The sequence below is a fragment of the Lolium perenne genome, chromosome 2 (assembly GCF_019359855.2).
Source record: "Lolium perenne isolate Kyuss_39 chromosome 2, Kyuss_2.0, whole genome shotgun sequence".
Lineage (NCBI taxonomy): Eukaryota > Viridiplantae > Streptophyta > Magnoliopsida > Poales > Poaceae > Lolium > Lolium perenne.
Window position 1 is genome coordinate 231,569,594 of NC_067245.2, and position 20,367 is coordinate 231,589,960.

Below are 20,367 nucleotides of genomic sequence, written 5' to 3' on the forward strand. Positions count from 1 at the left end.
CATGAAAAGATTACAAGTTTTCAAATGTTTTCAAACTTAACCAAAATAAACCATAGAATGTTCCCTCTTATCTCATGATCTTCTATATCTTCAGATGGCCCCTCCCAATCGCACCAACGACGCGATGTTGCAACTGCTACAAACCATGCTTGCTGACAGGGAAACCGAAAGAGCCGAACGCCAAGCCAACCTCATCGCCTTGCAGAACATCGCCAACCAAGGCCATGGAAATCATGATCACCCTGGATCCAAGCTCAAGAACTTTCAGAACACCAATCCCCCGGTGTTTAGCAAGACCGAGGAGCCTCTCGACACCGACGATTGGCTCCAGACTATGGAGAACAATCTGGAGGTAGCCGGAGTGGAAGCCAACGAGAAGGTCTTGTTTGCAACCCACTATCTCGCTGGACCAGCCCGCGCTTGGTGGACAAGCACCCGTGCCATGAATGGAGGTCAGTTCATGACTTGGGAGGATTTCAAGCTAAAGTTCAGCAAATACCATGTACCCCCGGGTCTTATCAAAAAGATGAGGGATGAGTTCCGTGAACTGAAACAAGGTCGCATGACGGTGGTTGAATACCGCGACAAGTTTCTCACACTGTCAAGGTATGCCCCTGATGAGACCGACACCGTTGAGAAGAGGAAGGAGAGATTCCTGAACGGACTGCATGATGAGATGCAGACTGTCCTCGTCAACATCCCCTTCGCCGACCTCGAAGCCCTTATCGACTCCGCCATCCAGATGGAGGGCAAGTTGAACCAAGCCAATGAGAACCGCAAGCGCCGCATGGCGAATCAAAGTGGATCAAGCCACCCCCAGAAGTTTCGCCCTAGCTCAAGCGGAGGTTTCACTCCGAGAAACAACAAACCCCCGATGCAGAACTCGCGCCCCGGTTATCAGAACCGGAGTGGAGGAAACTCCAAGCCAGGAGGCTACAACAACAACAACAACAACAACAACTACTACAACCGCGCTCCGCCCAGAGCCCCCAACAACAACAACAACAACAACACCAACACCGCTCCCAGAACTGGAAGCAATGCCGTTCCCGTTGCGAACAAGCAGGACAAGACCACCATCACTTGTTATGAGTGTGGTGTAGTGGGGCACTACTCCAACGAGTGTCCCAAGCGTCTTGCCAAGCTCGCCGGCAACACCGCTGCACCTGCTCAGCAGCAATGCCGTGTCTCCACCGGCAAGAAGTTCACCCCCACCAACCCAAATAACCGCAACGGCCGCCTCTACCACATGAACGCTGAAGAAGCCCAGGAAGCACCAGACGTTGTACTGGGTATGTTTTATGTCAACCATATCCCTGCCAGAGTGTTGTTAGATTCCGGAGCATCTCATTCTTTTGTCACCGAAGACTTTGCATCAACAAGTAAAATTCAACCCCTCAGTTTGAAGCATGTTATGATAGTTCAAATACCCGGATCAACCACCAAAGCCAGAAAGTTTTGCAAAAATGTACCCATCAAAATCCATGATGTAGATTTCTATGCCAATCTAATCATTTTGGGAACCAAAGGTTTGGAAGTCGTGCTAGGGATGGACTGGATGTCCAAGCACAATGGATTAATAGATTGTGCCAAGAAAGCCATAACCATGACCAGCAGCACCGGTATCTGCTGGCGCAAAGTTGACGTGGGAGTTAGAGATCTCTGTGGTGTAGCTTTTCTTCAGGTCCCCGGCAACGGCGCCAGAAATTTGCTTGATGCGTGTGGTTGGCATGTCCGTTGGGAACCCCAAGAGGAAGGTGTGATGCGCACAGCGGCAAGTTTCCCTCAGTAAGAAACCAAGGTTTAATCGGACCAGTAGGAATCAAGAAGCACGTTGAAGGTTGATGGCGGCGAGATGTAGTGCGGCGCAACACCAGGGATTCCGGCGCCAACGTGGAACCTGCACAACACAACCAAAGTACTTTGCCCCAACGAAACAGTGAGGTTGTCAATCTCACTGGCTTGCTGTAACAAAGGATTAACCGTATTGTGTGGAAGATGATTGTTTGCAGAAAACAGTAGAACAAGTATTGCAGTAGATTGTATTTCAGTAAAGAGAATTGGACCGGGGTCCACAGTTCACTAGAGGTGTCTCTCCCATAAGACAAACAGCATGTTGGGTGAACAAATTACAGTTGGGCAATTGACAAATAAAGAGAGCATGACCATGCACATACATATCATGATGAGTATAGTGAGATTTAATTGGGCATTACGACAAAGTACATAGACCGCCATCCAACTGCATCTATGCCTAAAAAGTCCACCTTCAGGTTATCATCCGAACCCCCTCCAGTATTAAGTTGCAAAGCAACAGACAATTGCATTAAGTATGGTGCGTAATGTAATCAACAACTACATCCTTAGACATAGCATCAATGTTTTATCCCTAGTGGCAACAGCACAACACAACCTTAGAACTTTCTGTCACTGTCCCAGGTGTCAATGCAGGCATGAACCCACTATCGAGCATAAGTACTCCCTCTTGGAGTTACAAGCATCTACTTGGCCAGAGCATCTACTAGTAACGGAAAGCATGCAAGATCATAAACAACACATAGATATAACTTTGATAATCAACATAACAAGTATTCTCTATTCATCGGATCCCAACAAACGCAACATATAGAATTACAGATAGATGATCTTGATCATGTTAGGCAGCTCACAAGATCCGACAATGATAGCACAATGGGGAGAAGACAACCATCTAGCTACTGCTATGGACCCATAGTCCAGGGGTAGACTACTCACACATCACACCGGAGGCGACCATGGCGGCGTAGAGTCCTCCGGGAGATGATTCCCCTCTCTGGCAGGGTGTCGGAGGCGATCTCCTGGATCCCCCGAGATGGGATCGGCGTTGGCGGCGTCTCTGGAAGGTTTTCCATATCGTGGCTCTCGGTACTGGGGGTTTCGTCACGGAGGCTTTAAGTAGGCGGAAGGGTAGGTCAAGAGGCGGCGCGAGGTGCCCAGACCATAGGGCCGCGCGGCCAGGGCAGGGGCCGCGCCGCCCTATGCTCTGGCTGCCTCGTGGCCCCTCTTCGTTTCGTATTCGGACTTCTGGAAGCTTCGTGGAAAAATAGGCCCCTGGGCTTTGATTTCGTCCAATTCCGAGAATATTTCCTTACTAGGATTTCTGAAACCAAAAACAGCAGAAAACAAGAATCGGCACTTCGGCATCTTGTTAATAGGTTAGTTCCAGAAAATGCACGAATATGACATAAAGTGTGCATAAAACATGTAGATAACATCAATAATGTGGCATGGAACATAAGAAATTATCGATACGTCGGAGACGTATCAGCATCCCCAAGCTTAGTTCTGCTCGTCCCGAGCAGGTAAAACGATAACACAGATAATTTCTGGAGTGACATGCCATCATAATCTTGATCATACTATTTGTAAAGCATATGTAGTGAATGCAGCGATCAAAACAATGTATATGACATGAGTAAACAAGTGAATCATAAAGCAAAGACTTTTCATGAATAGCACTTCAAGACAAGCATTAATAAGTCTTGCATAAGAGTTAACTCATAAAGCAATAATTCAAAGTAAGGGCATTGAAGCAACACAAAAGAAGATTAAGTTTCAGCGGTTGCTTTCAACTTGTAACATGTATATCTCATGGATATTGTCAACATAGAGTAATATAATAAGTGCGATAAGCAAGTATGTAGGAATCAATGCATAGTTCACACAAGTGTTTGCTTCTTGAGGTGGAGAGAAATAGGTGAACTGACTCAACATTGAAAGTAAAAGAATGGTCCTCCATAGAGGAAAAGCATCGATTGCTATATTTGTGCTAGAGCTTTGATTTTGAAAACATGAAACAATTTTGTCAACGGTAGTAATAAAGCATATGCATCATGTAAATTATATCTTATAAGTTGCAAGCCTCATGCATAGTGTACTAATAGTGCCCGCACCTTGTCCTAATTAGCTTGGACTACCGGATCATCACAATGCACTGTTTTTACCAAGTGTCACAAAGGGGTACCTCTATGCCGCCTGTACAAAGGTCTAAGGAGAAAGCTCGCATTGGATTTCTCGCTATTGATTATTCTTCAACTTAGACATCCATACCGGGACAACATAGACAACAGATAATGGACTCCTCTTTTATGCATAAGCATGTAACAACAATTAATAATTTTCTCATTTGAGATTGAGGATATATGTCCAAAACTGAAACTTCCACCATGGATCATGGCTTTAGTTAGCGGCCCAATGTTCTTCTCTAACATATGCATGCTTAACCATAAGGTGGTAGATCTCTCTTACTTCAGACAAGACGGACATGCATAGCAACTCACATGAAATTCAACAATGAATAGTTGATGGCGTCCCCAGTGAACATGGTTATCGCACAACAAGCAACTTAATAAGAGATAAAGTGCATAATTACATATTCAATACCACAATAGTTTTTAAGCTATTTGTCCCATGAGCTATATACTGCAAAGGTGAATGATGGAATTTTAAAGGTCGCACTCAAGCAATTTACTTTGGAATGGCGGAAAATACCATGTAGTAGGTAGGTATGGTGGACACAAATGGCATAGTGGTTGGCTCAAGTATTTTGGATGCATGAGAAGTATTCCCTCTCGATACAAGGTTTAGGCTAGCAAGGTTATTTGAAACAAACACAAGGATGAACCGGTGCAGCAAGACTCACATAAAAGACATATTGAAAACATTATAAAACTCTACACCGTCTTCCTTGTTGTTCAAACTCAATACTAGAAATTATCTAGACCTTAGAGAAACAAAATATGCAAACCAAATTTTAGCATGCTCTATGTATTTCTTCATTAATGGGTGCAAAGCATATGATGCAAGAGCTTAATCATGAGCACAACAATTGCCAAGTATCACATTACCCAAGACATTTATAGCAATTACTACATGTATCATTTTCCAATTCCAACCATATAACAATTTAACGAAGGAGAAACTTCGCCATGAATACTATGAGTAGAAACCAAGGACATACTTGTCCATATGCTACAGCGGAGCGTGTCTCTCTCCCATAAAGTGAATGCTAGGATCCATTTTATTCAAACAAAACAAAAACAAAAACAAACCGACGCTCCAAGAAAATGCACATAAGATGTGATGGAATAAAAATATAGTTTCAGGGGAGGAACCTGATAATGTTGTCGATGAAGAAGGGGATGCCTTGGGCATCCCCAAGCTTAGACGCTTGAGTCTTCTTGATATATGCAGGGGTGAACCACCGGGGCATCCCCAAGCTTAGAGCTTTCACTCTCCTTGATCATGTTGCATCATACTCCTCTCTTGATCCTTGAAAACTTCCTCCACACCAAACTCGAAACAACTCATTAGAGGGTTAGTGACAATAAAAATTAACATATTCAGAGGTGACACAATCATTCTTAACACTTCTGGACATTGCATAAAGCTACTGGACATTAGTGGATCAAAGAAATTCATCCAACATAGCAAAAGAGGCAATGCGAAATAAAAGGCAGAATCTGTCAAAACAGAACAGTTCGTATTGACGAATTTTATTAGGCCACCAGGCTTGCTCAAATGAAAATGCTCAAATTGAATGAAAGTTGCGTACATATCTGAGGATCATGCACGTAAATTGGCTTAATTTTCTGAGCTACCTACAGGGAGGTAGACCCAGATTCGTGACAGCAAAGAAATCTGGAACTGCGCAGTAATCCAAATCTAGTACTTACTTTACTATCAAAGACTTTACTTGGCACAACAAAACACTAAACTAAGATAAGGAGAGGTTGCTACAGTAGTAAACAACTTCCAAGACACAAAATAAAAACAAAGTGCTGTAGGTAAAACCATGGGTTGTCTCCCAAAAAGTTCTTTCTTTATAGCCATTAAGATGGGCTCAGCAGTTTTAATGATGCACTCGCAAGAAATAGTATTTGAAGCAAAAGAGAGCATCAAGAGGCAAATTCAAGACAAATTTAAACCTAACATGCTTCCTATGAAAAGGAATCTTGTAAATAAACAAGTCAATGAAGAACAAAGTGAATAGCATAGGAAGACAAAACAAGTGTAACTTCAAAAATTTCAGCATATAGAGAGGTATTTTAGTAACATGAAAATTTCTACAACCATATTTTCCTCTCTCATAATAATTTCCAGTAGCATCATGAACAAACTCAACAATATAACTATCACATAAAGCATTCTTATCATGAGTCTCATGCATAAAATAATTACTACTCCCAACATAAGCATAGTCATTCTTATTAATTGTAGTGGGAGCAAATTCAACAAGGTAGCTATCATTATTATTCTCATCACCATAATCATCAAATGTAGGAGGCATAGTATAATCATAATAAACTTTATCCTCAATAGTAGGTGACACCAAAATACCACTATCATCATAAATGGGAGGCAAAGTGTCATCAAAGTAAATTTTCTCCTCCACGCTTAGGGGACTAAAAATATCATGCTCATCAAAACCAGCTTCCCCAAGCTTAAATTCTTCCATAGCATTAGCAATAATAGTGTTCAAAGCATTCATACTAATAACATTGCCATTAGCACACATATAAAGTTCCATAGGTTTTTTAATTTTCTCTTCAAACACCTCATGTCCTAACTCAAGATAAATACTATAAAGATCTCTAATATTTTTGTTATTTTCCATTAAGCCTAACTAGTGAAATAAAAACATGCATGGAATTAAGTAAAGTAAAACAAGCAACTAATTTTTTTGTATTTTGATTTAGTGCAGCAAACAAAGTAGTAAATAAAACTAAGCAAGACAAAAACAAAGTAAAGAGATTGGGAAGTGGAGACTCCCCTTGCAGCGTGTCTTGATCTCCCCGGCAACGGCGCCAGAAATTTGTTGCTGGCGCAAAGTTGACATGGGAGTTAGAGATCTCTGTGGTGTAGCTTTTCTTCAGGTCCCCGGCAACGGCGCCAGAAATTTGCTTGATGCGTGTGGTTGGCACGTCCGTTGGGAACCCCAAGAGGAAGGTGTGATGCGCACAGCGGCAAGTTTCCCTCAGTAAGAAACCAAGGTTCAATCGGACCAGTAGGAGTCAAGAAGCACGTTGAAGGTTGATGGTGGCGAGATGTAGTGCGGCGCAACACCAGGGATTCCGGCGCCAACGTGGAACCTGCACAACACAACCAAAGTACTTTGCCCCAACGAAACAGTGAGGTTGTCAATCTCACCGGCTTGCTGTAACAAAGGATTAACCGTATTGTGTGGAAGATGATTGTTTGCAGAAAACAGTAGAACAAGTATTGCAGTAGATTGTATTTCAGTAAAGAGAATTGGACCGGGGTCCACAGTTCACTAGAGGTGTCTCTCCCATAAGACAAACAGCATGTTAGGTGAACAAATTACAGTTGGGCAATTGACAAATAAAGAGAGCATGACCATGCACATACATATCATGATGAGTATAGTGAGATTTAATTGGGCATTACGACAAAGTACATAGACCGCCATCCAACTGCATCTATGCCTAAAAAGTCCACCTTCAGGTTATCATCCGAACCCCCTCCAGTATTAAGTTGCAAAGCAACAGACAATTGCATTAAGTATGGTGCGTAATGTAATCAACAACTACATCCTTAGACATAGCATCAATGTTTTATCCCTAGTGGCAACAGCACAACACAACCTTAGAACTTTCTGTCACTGTCCCGGTGTCAATGCGGGCATGAACCCACTATTGAGCATAAGTACTCCTCTTGGAGTTACAAGCATCTACTTGGCGAGCATCTACTAGTAACGGAAATCATGCAAGATCATAAACAACACATAGATATAACTTTGATAATCAACATAACAAGTATTCTCTATTCATCGGATCCCAACAAACGCAACATATAGAATTACAGATAGATGATCTTGATCATGTTAGGCAGCTCACAAGATCCGACAATGATAGCACAATGGGGAGAAGACAACCATCTAGCTACTGCTATGGACCCATAGTCCAGGGGTAGACTACTCACACATCACACCGGAGGCGACCATGGTGGCGTAGAGTCCTCCGGGAGATGATTCCCCTCTCCGGCAGGGTGCCGGAGGCGATCTCCTGGATCCCCCGAGATGGGATCGGCGTTGGCGGCGTCTCTGGAAGGTTTTCCGTATCGTGGCTCTCGGTACTGGGGGTTTCGTCACGGAGGCTTTAAGTAGGCGGAAGGGTAGGTCAAGAGGCGGCGCGAGGTGCCCAGACCATAGGGCCGCGCGGCCAGGGCAGGGGCCGCGCCGCCCTATGCTCTGGCTGCCTCGTGGCCCCTCTTCGTTTCGTCTTCGGACTTCTGGAAGCTTCGTGGAAAAATAGGCCCCTGGGCTTTGATTTCGTCCAATTCCGAGAATATTTCCTTACTAGGATTTCTGAAACCAAAAACAGCAGAAAACAGCAACTGGCACTTCGGCATCTTGTTAATAGGTTAGTTCCAGAAAATGCACGAATATGACATAAAGTGTGCATAAAACATGTAGATAACATCAATAATGTGGCATGGAACATAAGAAATTATCGATACGTCAGAGACGTATCAGTATCGTAGTAGAGCACGTCTCTGAAAAACTACCCAGAAAATTTACCTGCAACCAAAGTGTATCCAAGCCAACTCTGGATCAAATCAGGATCGTTTTGTCGCTGATACGTCTCCGACGTATCGATAATTTCTTATGTTCCATGCTACATTATTGATGATATCTACATGTTTTATGCATACTTTATGCCATATTTATGCATTTTCCGGAACTAACCTATTGACGAGATGCCGAAGTGCCAGTTGCTGTTTTCTGCTGTTTTTGGTTTCAGAAATCCTAGTAAGGAAATATTCTCGGAATCGGACGAAATCAACGCCCAGCATCTTAGAATCCCCGGAAGCATCCAGAACACCCGAGAGTCGCCAGAGTGGACCCACAGGGGGCCCAGGAGGTAGGCCGGCGCGGCCCTGGCCCTGGCTGCGCCGCCTTATGGTGACACCGCCTCTTCGACCTTCTGATGCCGCCTCTTCGCCTATTTAAGCCCCCTCGACCTAAAACCTCGAGACGGAAAAGCCACGGTACGAGAAACCTTCCAGAGCCGCCGCCATCGCGAAGCCAAGATCTGGGGGACAGGAGTCTCTGTTCCGGCACGCCGCCGGGATGGGGAAGTGCCCCCGGAAGGCTTCTCCATCGACACCGCTGCCATCTCCACCGCCATCTTCATCACCGCTGCTGTCTCCCATGAGGAGGGAGTAGTTCTCCATCGAGGCTCGGGGCTGTACCAGTAGCTATGTGGTTAATCTCTCTCCTATGTACTTCAATACAATGATCTCATGAGCTACCTTACATGATTGAGATTCATATGAGTTTTGTATCACAATTCATCTATGTGCTACTCTAGTGATGTTATTAAAGTATTCTATTCCTCCTGCATGATGTAAAGTGGACAGTGTGTGCATCATGTAGTACTTGGCGTAGTTTATGATTGTGATCTCTTGTAGATTATGAAGTTAACTATTACTATGATGGTATTGATGTGATCTATTTGGTTATGTTGATCTATCTTGCACTCTAAGGTTATTTAAACATGAACATCGAATATTGTGGAGCTTGTTAACTCCGGCATTGAGGGTTCGTGTAATCCTACACAGTTAGTGGTGTTCATCATCCAACAAGAGAGTGTACAGTCTAGCATCTATCTATTTATTCTGTTATGTGATCAATGTTGAGAGTATCCACTAGTGAAAGTATGATCCCTAGGCCTTGTTCCTAAATACTGCTATCGCTGCTTGTTTACTGTTTTACTGCATCTGTACTGTCTGCAATATTACCACCATCCATCACACGCCAGTCCTGGGCAAAGCACTTTTCTGGCGCCGTTACTACTGCTCATACTTATTCATACCACCTGTATTTCACTATCTCTTCGCCGAACTAGTGCACCTATTAGGTGTGTTGGGGACACAAGAGACTTCTTGCTTTGTGGTTGCAGGGTTGCATGAGAGGGATATCTTTGACCTCTTCCTCCCTGAGATCGATAAACCTTGGGTGATCCACTTAAGGGAAACTTGCTGCTGTTCAACAAACCTCTGCTCTTGGAGGCCCAACACTGTCTACAAGAATAGAAGCTCCCGTAGACATCAGTCGCTACCCTGATGTGTTTCCGGATGATCTACCCGGTATGCCCCCGGATCGGGATATCGAGTTTATCATCGAGTTAATCCCCGGAACTGGACCCATAGCCCAGAGAGCCTACAGCATGAACGCAACCGAGCTTGTGGAGCTGAAGAAGCAGATAGATGATATGTTGGCCAAAGGTCTGATTAGACCAAGTGCATCCCCCTGGAGATCCCCCGTCCTATTTGTGGACAAGAAGGATGGTGCAAATCATTTATGCACGGACTATCGTAAGCTTAACGATGTCACCATCAAAAACAAATACCCCCTACCCAAGATAGAAGACTTGTTCGATCAACTCACCGGATCCAGAGTTTTCTCCAAGATAGATCTTAGAACTGGATATCATCAGCTGAAGATCCGAGCCACCGACATTCCAAAAACTGCCTTTACCACTAGATATGGGTTGTATGAGTACAACGTCATGTCGTTTGGACTTACCAACGCCCCCGCTTACTTCATGAATCTCATGAATAAGATCTTCATGAACTTTTTGGACAAGTTTGTCGTTGTCTTCATCGACGACATTCTCGTCTACTCCAAGTCCGAAGAGGAACATGAACAGCATTTGGAGACTGTCCTAGAAACCCTTAGACAGCACAAGTTGTATGCCAAGTTCAGCAAGTGTGAGTTTTGGTTGGAAGAAGTTGGATTCCTGGGACACATCTTGTCTGCAGGAGGAATTGCCGTAGATCCCGCCAAAATCAAAACTGTTATGGAATAGCAAGCCCCAACCACACAAATCGAGGTCCGCGCTTTTCTTGGATTAGCCGGATATTACCGCAGATTTGTAGAAAGCTTTTCGAGCATCGCTCGACCAATGACCCAATTGCTGAAAAAGGACAGGAAGTTTGAGTGGACCGACAAATGTGAGATGGCTAAAGCAACATGAACAGAACTACCCAACCCACGACAACAGCCCCAATCCTGATCATGCCAGATATCGCAAAGCCCTTTGACGTATATTGCGACGCCTCCAAGACTGGACTTGGATGCGTGCTTATGCAAGAAGGCAAGGTAGTATCCTACCTTTCAAGACAGCTAAAGCAACATGAACAGAACTACCCAACCCACGACCTCGAGCTTTCAGCCGTGGTCTTAGCCTTGAAAGTTTGGCGTCATTACCTCATGGGTAATCGGTGCGAGATCTACTCCGACCACAAAAGCCTCAAATATATATTCACCCAGAAAGAACTGAACGTGAGACAATGCCGATGGATCGAATTGATCAAGGATTACGACATGGAGATTCACTACCACCCCGACAAGGCCAATGTGGTAGCGGATGCTTTGAGTCGACTGCCGTGCTAGTTGAACTCCATGCTCGCAACCGTACATCCTAGCTTGCATCAAGAGTTTGAACAATTCAGACTTGAACTTGTTAGCGAAGGATTCCTAGCCAGCATAGAACTGCAACCCACCTTGGTTAGCCAAATCAAGGAAGCCCAGAAGGACAACGCTAGCATTGACGGAATCAAGAAACAGATAGCTGCAGGAAAAGCCCCCGGATTCACCGTAGACGAAGCCGGAGTTCTTTGGTACAAAGAACGTCTCTGCGTACCATCGGACTCTGACTTGAAACAAGTCATCCTGCAAGAAGCCCATGACACCCTTTATTCCATCCACCCCGGAGGTACCAAGATGTACCAAGACCTGAAAGAACAATTCTGGTGGCATGGAATGAAGAGAGAGATCGGTAGCTATATCGGCAAGTGTGACATCTGTCAGAGAGTCAAGGCAGAACATCAACGACCCGCCGGAATATTACAACCCCTTGCTGGCGCAAAGTTGACGTGGGAGTTAGAGATCTCTGTGGTGTAACTTTTCTTCAGATCCCCGGCAACGGCGCCAGAAAAAGAGCTTGATACGCGTACAGCACGCGTCCGTTGGGAACCCCAAGAGGAAGGTGTGATGCGTACAGCGGCAAGTTTTCCCTCAGTATGAAACCAAGGTTTATCGAACCAGTAGGAGCCAAGAAGCACGTTGAAGGTTGATGGCGGCGAGATGTAGTGCGGCGCAACACCAGGGATTCCGGCGCCAACGTGGAACCTGCACAACACAAACCAAGTACTTTGCCCCAACGAAACAGTGAGGTTGTCAATCTCACCGGCTTGCTGTAACAAAGGATTAGATGTATAGTGTGGATGATGATTGTTTGCAGAAAACAGTAGAACAATTGCAGTAGATTGTATTCGATTAAAAGAATGGACCGGGGTCCACAGTTCACTAGAGGTGTCTCTCCCATAAGATAAATAGCATGTTGGGTGAACAAATTACAGTTGGGCAATTGACAAATAGAGAGGGCATGACCATGCACATACATGATATGATGAGTATTGTGAGATTTAATTGGGCATTACGACAAAGTACATAGACCGCTATCCAGCATGCATCTATGCCTAAAAAGTCCACCTTCAGGTTATCATCCGAACCCCTTCCAGTATTAAGTTGAAAACAACAGACAATTGCATTAAGTATGGTGCGTAATGTAATCAATAACTACATCCTCGGACATAGCATCAATGTTTTATCCCTAGTGGCAACAGTACATCCATAACCTTAGAGGTTTCTGTCACACCCCCGATTCACGGAGACATGAACCCACTATCGAGCATAAATACTCCCTCTTGGAGTTAAGAGTAAAAACTTGGCCAGAGCCTCTACTAATAACGGAGAGCATGCAAGATCATAAACAACACATAGGTAATAGATTGATAATCAACATAACATAGTATTCTCTATCCATCGGATCCCAACAAACACAACATATAGCATTACAGATAGATGATCTTGATCATGTTCGACAGCTCACAAGATCCGACAATGAAGCATAATGAGGAGAAGACAACCATCTAGCTACTGCTATGGACCCATAGTCCAGGGGAGAACTACTCACTCATCACTCCGGAGGCGACCATGGCGGTGTAGAGTCCTCCGGGAGATGAATCCCCTCTCCAGCAGGGTGCCGGAGGCGATCTCCTGAATCCCCCGAGATGGGATTGGCGGCGGCGGCGTCTCTGGAAGGTTTTCCGTATCGTGGCTCTCGGTACTGGGGGTTTCGCGACGAAGGCTATTTGTAGGCGGAAGGGCAGGTCAAGGGGCGTCACGAGGGGCCCAGGAAACAGGTCGGCGCGGCCAAGACCTGGGCCGCGCCGCCCTATCATCTAGCTGCCTCGTGGCCCCACTTCATTGACTCTTCGGTCTTCTGGAAGCTTCGTGTGAAAATAGGCCCCTGGGCGTTGATTTCGTCCAATTCCGAGAATATTTCCTTACTAGGATTTCTGAAACCAAAATCAGTAGAAAACAGCAACTAGCTCTTCAGCATCTTGTTAATAGGTTAGTTCCAGAAAATGCATAAATATGATGTAAAGTATGCATAAAACATGTAGATATCATCAATAATGTGGCATGGAACATAAGAAATTATCGATACGTCGGAGACGTATCAGCATCCCCAAGCTTAGTTTCTGCTCGTCCCGAGCAGGTAAACGATAACAAAGATAATTTCTGGAGTGACATGCCATCATAACCTTGATCATACTATTGTAAGCATATGTAATGAATGCAGCGATCCAAACAATGTAAATGACATGAGTAAACAAATGAATCATATAGCAAAGACTTTTCATGAATAGTACTTCAAGACAAGCATCAATAAGTCTTGCATACGAGTTAACTCATAAAGCAATAAATTCATAGTAGAGGTATTGAAGCAACACAGGAAGATGAAGTTTCAGCGGATGCTTTCAACTTGTAACATGTATATCTCATGGATAGTTGTCAATGCAAAGTAATATAACAAGTGCAATATGCAAGTATGTAGGAATCAATGCACAGTTCACACAAGTGTTTGCTTCTTGAGGTGGAGAGAGATAGGTGAACTGACTCAACATAAAAGTAAAAGAAAGGTCCTTCAAAGAGGAAAGCATCGATTGCTATATTTGTGCTAGAGCTTTGATTTTGAAAACATAAAGAGAGCAATAAAAGTAAAATTTTGAGAGGTGTTGGTTGTTGTCAACGAATGGTAGTGGGCACTCTAACCCCCTTGCCAGACAAACCTTCAAAGAGCGGCTCCCATTTTTTTTTTGTGTGGCACTGCTTCCAACCTTTCTTTCACAAACCATGGCTAACCGAATCCTTCGGGTGCCTGCCAACAATCTCATACCATGAAGGAGTGCCTTTTTATTTTAGTTTTATTATGATGACACTCCTCCCCACCTTTGCTTTCTCAAGCCATGGCTAACCGAATCCTTCGGGTGCCGTCCAACAATCACATACCATGGAGGAGTGTCTATTTTTATTAATTAATTTGGGACTGGGAATCCCATTGCCAGCTCTTTTTGCAAAATTATTGGATAAGCGGATGAAGCCACTAGTCCATTGGTGAAAGTTGCCCAACAAGATTGAAAGATAAACACCACATACTTCCTCATGAGCTATAAAACATTGACACAAATCAGAGGTGATAAATTTTGAATTGTTTAAAGGTAGCACTCAAGCAATTTACTTTGGAATGGCGGAGAAATACCATGTAGTAGGTAGGTATGGTGGACACAAATGGCATAGTGGTTGGCTCAAGTATTTGGATGCATGAGAAGTATTCCCTCTCGATACAAGGTTTAGGCTAGCAAGGTTTATTTGAAACAAACACAAGGATGAAGCGGTGCAGCAAAACTCACATAAATGACATATTGTAAACATTATAAGACTCTACACCGTCTTCCTTGTTGTTCAAACTCAATACTAGAAATTATCTAGACTTTAGAGAGACCAAATATGCAAACCAAATTTTAGCATGCTCTATGTATTTCTTCATTAATGGGTGCAAGGTACATGATGCAAGAGCTTAAACATGAGCACAACAATTGCCAAGTATCACATTATCCAAGACATTTTAGCAATTACTACATGTATCATTTTCCAATTCCAACCATATAACAATTTAACGAAGAAGAAACTTTCGCCATGAATATTATGAGTAAAGCCTAAGGACATATTTGTCCATATGCAACAGCGGAGCGTGTCTCTCTCCCACACAAAGAATGCTAGGATCCATTTTATTCAACCAAATCAAAAACAAAAAACAAACCGACGCTCCAAGCAAAGCCCATAAGATGTGTTTTTTTTTAAACGAGGCAAAAGACTTGCCATTTTCATTAATAGAGAAGAAGTACAGAATTTGGCCAGTTTATTAGCGGAAAACCGGCCGAAAACCGAAACAAGTGCCCCGTCGACTGTCATGGAGCACGACCATCGCAGGGACACAGAGCCACCCTGGCAACCCACACAAGATACACAGGTCGCCGAAGCGAGAAGTCGTCGCGGTTGACCTTCAACGTCATCGTCATCACTCTTCAGCGACTCCGACTTCACGAAGAACCAACCACCAAGACCTCGCCGAAGCGGCACCGTGAAGCTCAAGCCGGCCAGCGCCAAACAAGCGACTCCTCGTGAAGCAACAGGCAGCTCCGACTCTGATGACGAGCTCTGAAGAGGACAAGCGCAAGACCTGCGCCGAGGAAGATCATCGCCAGAGGGCCACCCTGCAGGTCATCGTACGCTGCACAAATGAAGACTCTCAACAAACCATAGCAGCTCCGACTCCACCGCAAGCGAAGCACAAGACGAAGAAGCTCGGACGCTCGCCGAAGCCAAGATCTTGACGCTACCAAACCATCGCTCAACACCGCCATCGTTGCCACACAAGCCACCACACGGACCTCACACATCGCCGGCCACCCGCCACGATGTTATACGAGTCCAGCCTCAGGAAAGCACGCTGAGGAACAAAGTCTTCAAGACGACGCCTCCAAGAGGGAAGCGACGTGGATCGACGCCGTCGTCCGGCCCTGCACAACACGGCCTAGGCTTTCGCCCGAAAACTATGCTCCGGGAGCGGAGGAGGTCGAAGGCTCCATGAAGGCCCCCAAGAGGATAGCGACAGCCGCAGCTGCCGCGCCATCAGCTTTCGCTCGGAGCAGCCGAACCTCCGCACTCCCACGTTGCCGAACGGAGATGAAGGAGACCCACAACGCCGCCGGCCTGCGAACCACTGGAACAAGCACCTCCCACGCGGCGACGACGCCACACCACGTAGGACCACCAACCTCACCGCCGGCAGGAACCGACGGGCCAGATCGAACCGAGCCCGCCACGGTCAGATCTGGCACCTCGGGAAGCCGCCGCGACGAGCAACCAGCAGCAACCCGCCGACCACCACCCGCAGAGGAAGAAGCAGGGGAGAGGGGCTGCCACCCCGCCCACCCTTGCCGGACTACAGCAGGGAGCCGCCGCCGTCGCCGCCACATCTGGGAGGAGCCGGAGCTCCGCCCGCCGCGCGCTGCTTCGGACCACCGGGCGAGCGGAGAGGGGCCGAGCAAGGCCGCTGCCACGCCGGCCGAGCCGCCGAGGCCGAGCTAGGCCGCCGCGCCGAGCTAGGCCGCCGCCACGCCGGCGAGCCGCCGAGGCCGAGCCATCTCCCACCACCACGGGCTCCCGCCGCAGGCCGAGGCCGTCGCGCGCGAGAGGAGCCCCGCCGCCGCCGTCCTCCAGCGCGGGCTTTGCCCGGTGGACTCCTCCGGCGGCGGAGGGAGGGAGCAGGGGTGGGGGGCCGGCGGCGGCGCGCGCTAGGTTCCCCCGAGCCGCCCAGGGAGGACGACGCGGGGGTCTGTTTCGTGGACTTCTGGATTATATGACGGAATAAAAATATAGTTTCAGGGGAGGAACCTGATAATGTTGTCGATGAAGAAGGGGATGCCTTGGGCATCCCCAAGCTTAGACGCTTGAGTCTTCTTGATATATGCAGGGGTGAACCACCGGGGCATCCCAAGCTTAGAGCTTTCACTCTCCTTGATCATGTTGTATCATCTCCCTCTCTTGATCCTTGAAAACTTCCTCCACACCAAACTCAAAACAACTCATTAGAGAGTTAGTGCACAATCAAAATATACATGTTCAGAGGTGACATAATCATTCTTAACACTTCTGGACATTGCACAAAGCTACTGAAAGTCAATGGAATCGAAAAATCCATCGAACATATCAAAACAGGCAATGCGAAATAAAAGGCAGAATCTGTCAAAACAGAACAGTTCGTAAAGACAAATTTTATTGAGGCACCAGACTTGCTCAAATGAAAATGCTCAAATTGAATGAAAGTTGCGTACATATCTGAGGATCACTCACGTAAATTGGCATAATTTTCTGAGTTACCTACAGAGAATTTTGCCCAGATTCGTGACAGCAAAGAAATCTGTTTCTGCGCAGTAATCCAAATCTAGTATGAACCTTACTATCAACGACTTTACTTGGCACAACAATGCACAAAACTAAGATAAGGAGAGGTTGCTACAGTAGTAAACAACTTCCAAGACACAAAATAAAAACAAAGTACTGTAGTAAAAACATGGGTTGTCTCCCATAAGCGCTTTTCTTTAACGCCTTTCAGCTAGGCGCAGAAAGTGTGTATCAAGTATTATCAAGAGACGAAGTGTCAACATCATTTTCAAAATTTATCCCATTAGGTGTCTTAGATGCTCCCTTATCTATAGTGGTTTTAAGAGCTTTATCAATTTTAGGCCTATAATAGCTTTTTGGTTTAGGCCCTTTAGAGACATACATGAACTTTTGCTCCTTACCCACATAAGCTTTCTCTCTAAATTTTATAGATGAAAATGTTGAACCCAATGTTCCCATAGCCTCTTCAAGTTCACTAATCCTTTGGGTTTGATTATCATGTATAGCACAAGATTCCAAAATGGCAATTTTCTCATTAATTCCACCTAGGGATTTATCAAGTTTATCAGTGCTATCAAGTAATGCTCCCAAAGTAGTATCAATACTTGGAAGGTTTTGTTCTATGGTTTCCAACTTTTTCATGACATCTTCAAGAGAGGTTTCAATTTTAACTTCATTAACAGGTGGTATTCCAAATAAACTCTCAATAATGCAACTAGCTTCTAAGGCAGGAGTACTTAGGAAGTTACCTCCCGCGAGACAATCAAGAACATACATATTCCAGTTAGAGATACCAACATAAAAATTCCTGAGTAAAATAGTGGTGGAGTGTTTCTTAGTGCACCTATTATGGGCATTACTAATTCTATACCAAGCATCTCTTAAACATTCTCCCCCTTGTTGCTTAAACGAACGAACTTCAACTTCAGGATTACTCATTTTAGCAATAGTAAATAAAGCAAACTAGATAAAGTAAATGCAAGTACCTAATTTTTTTGTGTTTTTGATATAGAGTATGCAAACGAGACGGTAAATAAAGTAAAACTAGCAACTAATTTTTTTGTAATTTGATTTAGTGCAGCAAAAAAAGTAGTAAATAAAATAAAGCAAGACAAAAACAAAGTAAAGAGATTGGGATGTGGAGACTCCCCTTGCAGCGTGTCTTGATCTCCCCGGCAACGGCGCCAGAAAAAGAGCTGTTGGCGCAAAGTTGATGTGGGAGTTAGAGATCTCTGTGGTGTAAATTTTCTTCAGATCCCCGGCAACGGCGCCAGAAAAAGAGCTTGATACGCGTACAGCACGCGTCCGTTGGGAACCCCAAGAGGAAGGTGTGATGCGTACAGCGGCAAGTTTTCCCTCAGTATGAAACCAAGGTTTATCGAACCAGTAGGAGCCAAGAAGCACGTTGAAGGTTGATGGCGGCGAGATGTAGTGCGGCGCAACACCAGGAATTCCGGCGCCAACGTGGAACATGCAAAACACAAACCAAGTACTTTGCCCCAACGAAACAGTGAGGTTGTCAATCTCACCGGCTTGCTGTAACAAAGGATTAGATGTATAGTGTGGATGATGATTGTTTGCAGAAAATAGTAGAACAATTGCAGTAGATTATATTCGATTAAAAGAATGGACCGGGGTCCACAGTTCACTAGAGGTGTCTCTCCCATAAGATAAATAGCATGTTGGGTGAACAAATTACAGTTGGGCAATTGACAAATAGAGAGGGCATGACCATGCACATACATGATATGATGAGTATTGTGAGATTTAATTGGGCATTACGACAAAGTACATAGACCGCTATCCAGCATGCATCTATGCCTAAAAAGTCCACCTTCAAGTTATCATCCGAACCCCTTCCAGTATTAAGTTGAAAACAACAGACAATTGCATTAAGTATGGTGCGTAATGTAATCAATAACTACATCCTCGGACATAGCATCAATGTTTTATCCCTAGTGGCAACAGTACATCCATAACCTTAGAGGTTTCTGTCACTCCCCCAGATTCACGGAGACATGAACCCACTATCGAGCATAAATACTCCCTCTTGGAGTTAAGAGTAAAAACTTGGCCAGAGCCTCTACTAATAACGGAGAGCATGCAAGATCATAAACAACACATAGGTAATAGATTGATAATCAACATAACATAGTATTCTCTATCCATCGGATCCCAACAAACACAACATATAGCATTACAGATAGATGATCTTGATCATGTTCGGCAGCTCACAAGATCCGACAATGAAGCATAATGAGGAGAAGACAACCATCTAGCTACTGCTATGGACCCATAGTCCAGGGGTGAACTACTCACTCATCACTCCGGAGGCGACCATGGCGGTGTAGAGTCCTCCGGGAGATGAATCCCCTCTCCGGCAGGGTGCCGGAGGCGATCTCCTGAATCCCCCGAGATGGGATTGGCGGCGGCGGCGTCTCTGGAAGGTTTTCCCTATCGTGGCTCTCGGTACTGGGGGTTTCGCGACGAAGGCTATTTGTAGGCGGAAGGGTAGGTCAAGGGGCGTCACGAGGGGCCCAGGAGACAGGTCGGCGCGGCCAAGACCTGGGCCGCGCCGCCCTATCGTCTGGCCGCCTCGTGGCCTGATACGTCTCCGACGTATCGAAAATTTCTTATGTTCCATGCCACATTATTGATGATATCTACATGTTTTGTGCACACTTTATGTCATATTCGTGCATTTTCTGGAACTAACCTATTAACAAGATGCCGAAGTGCCGATTCTTTGTTCTGCTGTTTTTGGTTTCAGAAATCCTAGTAAAGAAATATTCTCGGAATTGGACGAAACCAACGCCCAGGGTCCTATTTTGCCACGAAGCTTCCAGAAGACCGAAGAGGAGACGAAGTGGGGCCACGAGATGGCCACACCCTAGGGCGGCGCGGCCCAGGTCTTGGCCGCGCCGACCTGTAGTGTGGGCCCCTCGTGTGGCCCCCTGACCTGTCCTTCCGCCTACAAATAGCCT